Source organism: Acipenser ruthenus, chromosome 32 (genome assembly GCF_902713425.1).
Source record: "Acipenser ruthenus chromosome 32, fAciRut3.2 maternal haplotype, whole genome shotgun sequence".
Classification (NCBI taxonomy): Eukaryota; Metazoa; Chordata; class Actinopteri; order Acipenseriformes; family Acipenseridae; genus Acipenser; species Acipenser ruthenus.
This window is the reverse complement of record NC_081220.1, coordinates 10,552,168-10,564,274: the sequence shown is the minus strand read 5'-3', so window position 1 is coordinate 10,564,274 and position 12,107 is coordinate 10,552,168. Positions and strand designations below refer to the sequence as shown.

At 39.1% G+C, this 12,107-nt stretch overlaps 1 long non-coding RNA gene across 1 annotated transcript in view; it reads left to right on the top strand.

Annotated features, from left to right (window-relative positions):
* LOC131703144 (uncharacterized) overlaps positions 1-2,205 on the top strand; it is a 29,281-nt gene extending 27,076 nt beyond the window's left edge. Inside the window, exon 3 of the long non-coding RNA XR_009309686.1 lies at positions 1,389-2,205. This is a non-coding gene — a long non-coding RNA (uncharacterized LOC131703144). The remainder of the gene's footprint in view (positions 1-1,388) is intronic.
* The last annotated feature ends 9,902 nt before the right edge of the window (positions 2,206-12,107 follow it).

Sequence of the window (12,107 nt, the reverse complement as noted above, 5' to 3'; positions counted from 1 at the left end):
GCTCTGGACTCTTGAGCGGAGGGTTTTGTGTGGGTTCAATCCCAGGTGGGGGACACACTGCTGCTGTACCCTTCAGCAATCTGGCAGGGACTTTACCTCCTAGACTGCTCCAGTAAAAACCCAGCTGTATAAATGGGTAATTGTATATAAAACTAAAAAATTATCGTAAGTCGCCCTGGTTAAGGGTGTCTGCAACGGAATGAATTAATAATAACAATTCACAAAACAGTTGGCTTGGTGTTTTTGTTCTTCTGGACATTTTAAGATGAAGGTAATTTCTGGGCTGGGTTACTCACACAGCAGCTGGCTTCCAGCCAGTTGTTGCTAATCTGGTTCTCTGTCCTCCATTTTCAAAGCAATGGCATGCCACATTCCTTTTCTCTGATCCTCAGACAGGTTTTGAGTATTGCACTGACTAGCGCTGCTTTCAATTGCTGCTGACAGTGAAGACACACACCAGCTCACTCTCTTCAGTGTCATGTATTTCATTCACAGGGTGGGTGGGGTGCAAAGGTCAACTCTACCAAAGTCTGGCCAGCAGCCTTTTGTTCTTCTAGGGAACCAATTGTCCTCTTCATCTTCATTTGCCGGTACAGGGATTCTCTAGGAGTGCTGATAGTCATTTTCCCGACAAAAGCACACAGAGAGGAGGGACAGTGGTAAAGTACAGCACAGGGAAGCATTGTAAAAGCACACAGAGAGAGGCGGGACTGCGTACCTTAGTATGACCTAAAGGTTAATCCACGTACATTGTAAACACAAGGTAGTGCACATACTTTTCTGAATCTCATTAATATATATATATATATATATATATATATATATATATATATATATATATATATATATATATATATATATATATATACACACATATACACACACACATATATATACACACACTACATACATACATTATATATATATATGTGTGTGTATAAACACTGCATTAATTACAGAAACACTGGTCTCTCTACTCAAAGCATTTTACACAAATTTGATATTATTGACACTTTTTCTAGAAGGAATAAAATTTAAGAAGTCACAGCACATATGCTTAATATGTATAGATGTTGTGTATGAGGAGATCGAACTTCATAACTTGCATTTTATGTCAACATTTACAGCTCTAAAAAAAAAAAAAAATGATGCCAATACAAAATGTGCAAAAAATGCTTTGAGTACAGAGGCCGTTGTCACTAGTTCATCAATATACCTCACTGTACCAATATACATCAGGGTTTTCTAAATTCCACATTAGCTACAGATCATTAATATTATTTATTTATTAGCAGACACATTACTTTCATCCAATATCAATGTAGATACACTGATGTATATTAATTGTAGGTTATTAATCATGTTGTAATTTGCTCTTTGTATTTCAGTTACATATACCAGCAGTGAAAGGAGGAGTGTTGCCTGAGGTGAAACGGTGTACCCAATGCTGCAGATTGTACCACTGTCCATTATACCAGCCAAGCAAATATAAACCCAATAAACGCCACCATTTAAAAAAGCACTTGGATGTACATCTAAAGGGTGCAGTGCAGTGTGATGGTTTGTTATTTAATGGTTTTTACATGCAGCATTGTTGAAGGTTGTTTAATGTATTTAATGAACAATATGAATTTCAAGTAAAATATTGTGCATAAAGTCATTAATACTTATTGTTTACATCTGTTTATTTAAATGTTTATAGAGAATGCTCAGGAATACTCACTTGCAAATACAGTAGGCTCCATAATTATTCATACCCTTTATTCAGTGTAAATGAAATGGGGGGATTCAATTAAAACTTGACCCACCAGCTAATCGCAAAGTCAGAATTTAATGGTGGTTGTATTTATTAGTAGAAGAAAGTGTCCACTTATGATAAATCAAACTGCTATTAAGTACATATTTCTAATTTGGCTTTAGTGGATGGGTCTAAATGTTGATTTAATCCCCCCAGAGTTGGTTTTAAAATATCAACAAAAAGCAAGTTTACATTCATTATTTCTTGCTATATCATAAAAAAAAAACATATCTGTCAAAAATAACTGCATTTTAATTTTTAATATCCAAACTGCATTATATATTTGTAATAAAGTTCTTTGTTTGCAATTTTGATCTCCTTGTTTGTTTTCATAGTACTTTTGACAGGAAAGCAGGACTTCAATCAAAACAGATAAATAAGTGCTTTTAAATAAAAATTAAAAAAAAAACCTTCAGACAACTGTGAACGAATGACTGTGTTACATCTACTTTGTCAGGGGTGCAGAACTCTGGGGCAAGAAGGTTTTCATTTTTTTTTTTATCCCGAGGCCTTCATTACCTGATTTGAATTAATTTGCTTAAGTGGACAAGTTTACCCTTTTATTTGCTCTTAAGCAGCTGGAGATTTACAGACAGCTACAAAAACCCGCTGGACTGACTGCGACTCTGGAGGAGCAGAATTGTGCACCACTAAATGTATATATTATACTTGATGTGGGATTTTGACAATTTATGTGTGGGAAAATTAAACATGTTCAGTCCAAATGTTTATTAATCGGAGAACATGTGGATGTCAATAAATGCATTATTACAAATATTAACCATCCATCCATCATCAATAACCACTTCATCCAATACAGGGTCACGGTGAGCTGGAGCTTAACCTGGCAGACACAGTGCAAGGCAGAACTACACCCAGAATGGACACCAGTCCATCACTGGCTAACTCTCACACTCACACAAGCATGCACACAGAGAGCAATTTAGAGTGACCAATCAACCTGACCAGTATGTTTTTGGATGAGGGAAGGAAACCGGTGTGCCTGGTGAAAACCAACACGAACACGGGGAGAACATGCAAACTCCCCTGAAACGGGAATCAAACCTGGGACCCTGAAGCTGTGAGGCAGCAGCACTAACCACCACACCACCATGCCACAAACTATAACCTAATATAAATGACAAATCATAAGAGCAAAGATTGTAATCAAGTTCTTTGTTAAAACCTTAAGTGGTTATTATTATTATTATTATTATTATTAGGCTACTAGGTAGAGTACCTTGCTCAAGGGTACAGCAGCAGTGTCCCCCACCTGGGATTGAACTCACAACCCTCCAGTCAAGAGTCCAGGGCCGTAACCTCTACTCTACACTGCTACCCTATGTGTATGTTATGTATGTAATCAAAAAAAATCTTACAATTTTAATAGGAACAGATCCTATTAAAATCCACTCCCTTTCTACTAATTCATTTCTATACCAACAAACATCACAGATGTGTTCAATGATAATAATCTTTAATACGAGGCTGTAGTTGGATTTTTATTTGCATCACAGCTTGTTATTTAGGGTTTGGGGTTAGGGTTGGTTTGTCTTCAATTCCACTTTTAGCCACCAGTTTAGTACCTATAGGCAACCACTTTCACTTCAATACAACTGCACCTTGCTAAAAGAGACCCATTTAATCACCACCTCTATGTGACTACATGATAAATTGCTGTATTTTGTGTGTGTCTGTGTGTTTCACATATGGACATAAATTGCTATAGATAATTTTTTTAGCTGATGCTTTTATTCAAAGTGACTTGTATTTGTGCCCATTTATAGAGCTGGGTATTTTACTGGAGCAATCTGTGAATTACCTGCTTGCTCAAGGGTACAGCAGCAGTGCCCCATCTGGGTTTGAACCCTCAACCCTCCGGTAAAGAGACGAGCCCTAAACACTAATCCACATGCTGGTATATCTATGTGAACATGTCCAGGAGTGAATATACCCTATATCTAATTCACTTTGTGCATGCTGCAAATTAACAGTTATTGAATGTTATATATATATATATATATATATATATATATATATATATATATATATATATATATATTATATAGACGTGCTCAAATTTGTTGGTACCCTTACAGCTCATTGAAATAATACTTCATTCCTCCTGAAAAGTGATGAAATTAAAAGCTATTTTATCATGTATACTTGCATGCCTTTGGCATTTCATAGAATAAAGCAAAGCTGTGAAGAGAGATGAATTATTGCTTATTCTACAAAGATATTCTAAAATGGCCTGGACACATTTGTTGGTACCCCTTAGAAAAGAAAATAAATAATTGGATTATAGTGATATTTCAAACTAATTAATTTCTTTAATTACACATGTCTCCAATCTTGTAATCAGTCATTCAGCCTATTTAAATAGAGAAAAGTAGTCACTGTGCTGTTTGGTATCATTGTGTGCACCACACTGAACATGGACCAGAGAAAGCAAAGGAGAGAGTTGTCAGAGGAGATCAGAAAGAAAATAATAGACAAGCATGGTAAAGGTAAAGGCTACAAGACCATCTCCAAGCAGCTTGATGTTCCTGTGACAACAGTTGCAAATATTATTAAGAAGTTTAAGGTCCATGGAACTGTAGCCAGCCTCCCTGGGTGCGGCCGCAAGAGGAAAATCGACCCCAGATTGAACAGAAGGATAGTGCAAATGGTAGAAAAAGAACCAAGGATAACTGCCAAAGAGATACAAGCTGAACTCCAAGGTGAAGGTACGTCAGTTTCTGATCGCACCATCCGTCGCTTTTTGAGCAAAAGTGGGCTCCATGGAAGAAGACCCAGGAGGACTCCACTTTTGAAAGAAAAACATAAAAAAGCTAGACTGGAATTTGCTAAAATGCATATTGACAAGCCACAATCCTTCTGGGAGAATGTCCTTTGGACAGGTGAGTCAAAACTGGAGCTTTTTGGCAAGTCACATCAGCTCTATGTTCACAGACGAAAAAATGAAGCTTTCAAAGATAAGAACACCATACCTACAGTGAAACATGGAGGCGGCTCGGTTATGTTTTGGGGCTGCTTTGCTGCGCCTGGCACAGGGTGCCTTGCATCTGTGCAGGGCACAATGAAATCTCAAGACTATCAAGGCATTCTGGAGCGAAACGTACTGCCCAGTGTCAGAAAGCTCTGTCTCAGTCGCAGGTCATGGGTCCTCCAACAGGATAATGACCCAAAACACACAGCTAAAAGCACCCAAGAATGGATAAGAACAAAACATTGGACTATTCTGAAGTGGCCTTCTATGAGATTTGATCTGAATCCTATCAAACATCTATGGAAAGAGCTGAAACTTGCAGTCTGGAGAAGGCACCCATCAAACCTGAGACAGCTGGAGCAGTTTGCTCAGGAAGAGTGGGCCAAACTACCTGTTAACAGGTGCAGAAGTCTCATTGAGAGCTACAGAAAACGTTTGATTGCAGTGATTGCCTCTAAAGGTTGTGCAACAAAATATTAGGTTAGCGGTCCCATCATTTTTGTCCATGTCATTTTCATTTGTTTTATTATTTACGATATTATGTTGAATAAAAAATCAAAAGCAAAGTCTGATTTCAATTAAATATGGAATAAACAATGGTGGATGCCAATTACTTTTGTCAGTTTCAAGTTATTTCAGAGAAAATTGTGCATTCTTTGTTTTTTTTTGTGGAGGGGTACCAACAAATTTGAGCACGTCTGTATCTCATCATTTATGTCAGTTTTTCAAACTGTGTCTGCTGTTTCTGTTCCAACTAAGTTCTCAATTATTAAATTGATACCCCAGCTGAACTAACAATTAGTGACTTAATGCAGTGTTAGAAATAACTTGAAATATCCAACTCTATTGGCTGCTTTCACAAACCCTGATCAGCACTAACCTTGGACTACCTTACCTGAGTTAACATTAGGTAGGTATAGATTAGTGCTAATTGAGGCTTGGGCAGGCAGCCATTTCTACAAATAATTCAAATGCTCTGATTAGACATTTTATTCATTCAATTGAGGGTTCAATTCATAATTTAAAGCTCAGTTGGAACACAAATCAGCAAACACTGGGTCCTCAGGACCAAGATTGGGAAACACTGTTTTATGTAACTTGGGGAGCATTCACGACACTTTTTTGTCTGCTAGATTGCAGACGGGAGTCTGCACGTAACGTCACGGTCTTTGCAGACGGAGCGTGGACAGATCTGGTAGATGAACAGCAGTTCTGAGCAGAATCAAAATGGAGGTGATGTTGAGAGAAATTCTAATCGCAGAAGTGGATAGTATAGCATAGTAGAAACAGTCCCTGCTATACAGAGATAATATAAACATATGTTTTGTGATGTGAGACAAATTAATGAGTATTATAATGGGCAGGATTCCCCCCGCCCTCTCACAAAGAGGTTGTTAGACAGTACTGTATTTTGATCTGGGACAAAAATAGTTCAAATACTTGCACATATCGTCACATATCTCACTTCAACTACTTGTTATTAAAGCTGATTTATTCTCCTTAATTCAAAGTAGGTTATTCCCTGTCCGATAGCGTTTTATCAATAACCAATTACACATGCTGAAAATAACAGAGCGGTTTTAGGTTCATTTCAGCCGTTTAGCATTATTTTAAACCTTTAGAATAAATATCTGAATATTTGAAAAGTATAATAACTGTGTGGAAAAAGAGTCAAATCATTTTAATTTGTATTACAAATCATTCATAAGATAATTAATGACATGACTCGAAGGCGATTCACACCCCGACGCCTTCTTAAGACTCACCTCTTCAAAACAGCACCTGTAGAACTTCTCTGTTGTATCCTGGGACACTATCACCCTTCATTTAAATATGCTTTATTTTGCTCTTATCTGCCCCCTATTTACTACATTTAATCCTGTACTTCAGAATATTGTAATCTGCCAAGTGTTTAACCTGTAGTATTTTGCACTTAATCATATCCTGATGTAACTATCACTATCTAATCATATCCTGATGTAACTCTCACTATTATCTGCTGTATTATTGAATTGTGGTTTGTCACACTTGAAAAAAATTATTGTATTTCTTGCTCTTATTGTATGACTTGTATTGTAACACTTGAATGGATTTGTATTTGCTTGCGATTGTAAGTCGCCCTGGATAAGGGCGTCTGCTAAGAAATAAATAATAATAATAATAATAATAATAATAATAATAATAATCGTATCTGCTTGCCTACACACTTCTTTGTCAGTCAACGCTCGTCTATTGTTTTGAGCTGCAACTGCTCCAGCGCTGTACCTCTTGAGAAGCTGCGTGTCTGTGCAGACTTTTAAGCCTGTGGATATGTGACCTGGTGACATCTTTTCTGTCTGAGTTCACACAGACGATGAATTTGGACAGGTTTTCCACAGACGTGAACGCAGCCTTGCTTCCTATATTAGTACATACCTGTTAATTATTATGATGTACATGATTACTGTGTTTATGTTGTTATTATATAAACTGCTTTCCTTGTATGTCACCTTGGATAAAGGCCTAATTCATGTTAATAAATTAACATTTGTTGTATGGGAAAGTATTTGAAGTCCATTTAGCATCTGTCACATATTTGCATTTGTATTTAGTTTGGTAGTAAATGTATGACATTTGCATTTGTATTAAGCAAATTTACAAGAACATTGACATTGCCACTGGACTCATCAGTGTCCTACTATCTGGAAAACACAAGTATGCTCAAAACCAAAACCATCACATTTAACAATGGAGTCACCCATACCTTTCAACATTTATGTTCAAAGTTTGAAATCATGGATAGAGTCTACATTGTTCGACAGCAGTTCCCAGTCATTGGTGCTCATGCAATCACTATTCACAAATGTCAGGGGATGACTCTACAGTTATGATGGATCTCCTATGGACAAAGTTTTGTTGCACTTTCCACAGTTACTTCCTTAAGCGGTATCCATCTTATCAACTTTGACCCCACCTGCATCTACGCATGTCAATCTGCAGTTGAAGACTACCATCGGCTCAGAGGAATTTATTGTCCGAAGTTGAAAAGCTTGAAGAAGACTAACACGCACAAGGGACACAAGGTAAAAGATCATGCGCATTTCATTCACCGAGCCATCATTAATGTTCAGGAACAGCAAAAGCCTCAGTCTTCTAAGAGAACATTGCACTTACACATCCATTCAGAGGCTTGAGCAACCCCAATTTCACCTCATGCTATGCAAATGCAACATTGCAGTACCTTCTTCACTTGCAACCTCTGAAGGATTCATTAAAACACAGTCAACAAGAGGCTATCAGGAGCTTTGTTCATAAATAGGATCACTTGCCATCCACTGCATCTCTAACTACTGTAGATATTTGTCATTTCTTAGGAGAACCTTTCAATAGAGGTGAGCAGCAACATGTTGCAGAGTTTCTCCCCAAATTGTCTGAAATTTTCCCTGAAGTAACTTGCATGGTTTCAGTCACAATAATTCATGACATTCTATGTACTACATGTAACTACTGCTCATCAAACCGAGAAGTGTTGTATATTTATCCTCTACATGTACCTGCTGGTACAGATTCCATGTGTTTGGAAGAACTCATTTATAGAAATGACAAATGGGCAATGATTCCTGGTAGCAAATGTAGGCAATGCAAAACTACTCCAATCATGAAACGTGGACTTATTCAATGAGCAGGGAGACTGATTGCAGTCCAGCTTATGCTTTGGGAAACCAAACCAGACGGGACCGTTACAAAGTGACACAATGCTAAGTTTACTGCTGTGCAGAAGAGCACAATTACTGTGGACAACAGGAATTACCAATTAGATTCCATTATCATACACCAAGGACAGGATGTTACTTCAGGACACTCTGTGTCTGTTCTTGCTGTGGGTGCTACTGGAAAATGGGTGCATGCAAATGATGCACTTATTGAAGTCAAACCATGGCCAAGAAATGTAAAGGACATGTATATGGCCTTTTATGAAGGGATCTAATGCTTTACAAATGCCTTAGCTTAAGTTCATAACACCACTATATCAAGGAGAATAATGTTTTTTTTTCCAGCATTAAAATGTGTTAGTATACTACCCTTTAGCACGGACATGCATATGTACCTTTTGAACCATTTATAACATTGTAGTTTTGTACCTACGTAAATATCAATATATCAATACCTACCAAAATAGACATATTGTTTTCATCACTCATGCAACTATAAGAATACAATGTTTACACTTTCAATACTGTCCAAAAGTCCCTTCTACCATTATTTTACTTTCAAATCTTTTCTCATTTCTCTTATATTACTCTACTTATTACTCTCTTCTCTTGTCTATCTGTCTTTTTACCATACACATTCTCGAATATCTTTCCCTCGCTTTATTCATTATTTGAGGAAGTAAAAAAGAAGTGATATCTATAACAAAATCATTGTCAATGTAAAAAAAAACAAGTTAGAAAAAGTCCAAGTTAGGAGAAGCAATTAGGCCAATCTTGTCAAACATCAAGCAAATAGGCACAATTGGAAAGGTGCTGGGGCCCAAGATTCACACAATTCTTGCTTCTAACTTGGCGCCTTTTTTTGATCGCTTCGCTCCACTTTATCGCTCTTTGAATGACTTGAAGTGACTGAGACACACACTCACACACTGAGACACACACACACACACACTGAGGCACACACACACACACACACACACACTGAGATACACACTGACACACACAAACACACACACATTGAGACATACACACAATGAGACACACACACCGAGGCACACATACACTGAGAAACACACACACACTACAACACACACAGTCTCAGTGTGTGTGTGTGTGTCTGTCACTTCAAGTCATACAAAGAGTATTTCAAGTGGTTTGAACTTGCAACATGACGTTCTTGAAGAGCACATGACCTTATTCCGCTGCGCCACTGCGCATTTCAAGTGGAGCGATAAAGTGGAGTGAAGCGATCAAAAAAAGGCGCCAAGTTAGAAGCAAGAATTGTGTGAATCTTGGGCCCCAGCACCTTTCCAATTGTGTCTATTTGCTTGATGCTTGACAAGATTGGCCTAATTGCTTCTCCTAACTTGGACTTTTGTGTTTGATATCACCCCTTTAAACGGCTGTTGCGTTTTTCTAACTTGTTTTTTTACATTGACTATGTTTTTATTATAGATGGCATACACAAAAAGAACAAGAAAAAATTAGAACAGTGTAGCAGCAAAACTAGCCTTCTTCAGGGTGTAGTCTCAACTGGCAATTCTTTTCAGATGTATTTTTCTTCCATTGTATTACTCTATTCTGCTCTTTTACTGCGTTCTGCTGACCTCTATTCTACACGCTCCACTCAGGGGCGGATTTAGACCTGATTAGACAGCTGTAGAAAAGATCGATCTTTATTGGTTACAAGTAGCTGGACTTGAGCTTGATACAACCAATAAGTTCAAGCAATGAGAACGTGTATTTATTTACTTTTTAAATTGTAGCATTAGCACATGAACACAACCCAGAAATGGCTGCAAAAACACCAGACAAGACACCGAGAAATTTTCAACTTTTTTACGTCCTTAAGGTAATCTAGCTAATAAGTCTTATGAACCTGAAATGAAACCATAAAAAGTAAAAACAAAAAATCAGTCTACCGTAGCTGACACTAGAACAAAATGTTACTTAAATTTACCTAAAAATAATTTGTGTGGTGTAGTTACAAGGCTAGATCCGCCCCTGCCACTAAATACAGTCTAATCCACTGTGTTTTCCTCAGTGTATTTAGTGCTCGGGCCATTTTAGAGGTAGAGTTGTAAAAGAAAAGTGAACACATAACCAGTGTGGCCTCTTTGCAAAAATAAAAATAAAAGATATATTTTTGGATAAAAAAAAAAAAAAAACTCTTCTAAAACTGTACAGAACCAAAAATGTTAGGTTACTTACCGTAACCCTGGTTCCCTGAAAGAGAAGATGATGCCCATTGGGTAGGTATTGCTGAGCTCTCTATACCAGAGCTGCTGATAGGCTCCTTTCTGGGATGATGCACTCAGTCTGCCCACCGAGGGGATAAAACTGTCATCCAAAGGAAGCCATTTTTCTTTTTCCGTCGACCCGTGAGGGCGTCCGATGCGACCTTGCTATGGTGGTCATCTTCTTTTTCAGGGAACCAGGGTTATGGCAAGTAATCTAACGTTCCCCTTCAATTCGAAGATGACCACCAATGACATTACATATGGGATAATGTATACCAGAGCTGTCGCGAGGGAGAAGGAACGGCAGCATATGAGGGACACACAAGCACTGTCTAACCCAGAGGTTAGAGGTGTGAACTTACACCCTCAAGGACCTTTGTGCCTAAAGAAGGCAAGGCAGGGTCTACCACATTAAGACGGTAAAACCTGGAGAAAGTATGCAGCGTAGCCCAGCTAGCTGCAGTACAAATATCAGACAACGAGGCACCTCTGAAGAGGGCCCAAGATGACCACCACTGTCGTGTTGTCCTTCCGGATCAACACATGTGTACCGCCCAGCACTGGGAGAAAGTGGTGGAGAGCAACTCCAGCATATTTATGTGCAGGGATGTCCAGCTGTCTGGCTAGGATCCGCGTACTCCTCTGCATTCCCAGACCGCTCCCCAACCCTAGTTGGAGGTGTCTGTTGTCACCACTTGGCAGCTCAACACTACTCCCATTCGCACACCTTCGTGCAGATGAGAGGTCATCTGCCACCAGCGTAGGGCTATCGAGCACGCATGAGACACAGTCAGCCGACGGTGTCTGTCACGTTTGGTATTGAGGTGGAATGCATTGAGCCACGCTTGTAGCGGGCGCATGCAAAGCACACCCAGCTGAATGGCCGATATGGCTGCGACCATCAGACCCAATAGTTTCTGCCCCAAAAGGAGGGTTACCTGCGATCCCTGCTGAAACAGGGAGAAGCAACCCTGGATAGCTGCAACTCTGTCGTCTGACAGGTATGCACGCATCGTACTAGAGTCCAGCTGGAGCCCCAAGTACGTCATGCACTGCACCGGTGTAAGACGACTCTTTGCATCATTGATGGTGAGGCCCAGCCTCGCCAGATGCTCTGTCAAGACTGCCGTGTGGGCCACTGCTCCCTCTCGCGACTGGAACAGATCAACCAGTTGTCGAGATAGTTTATTACTCTGATCCCCTGCAGCTGCAGGGGAGCCAGGATGGCGTCCACACACTTTGAAAACGTACAAGGAGCTAGGGAGAGGCCGTGTGCCAGCACAGCAAACTCATAAACACTTCCTTGAAAAGAAAAGCAGAGATAATTCCTGTGCTCTGGACGAATGGGATTGTGAAAGTACGCGTTGCTTAAGTCCATGGTGGTG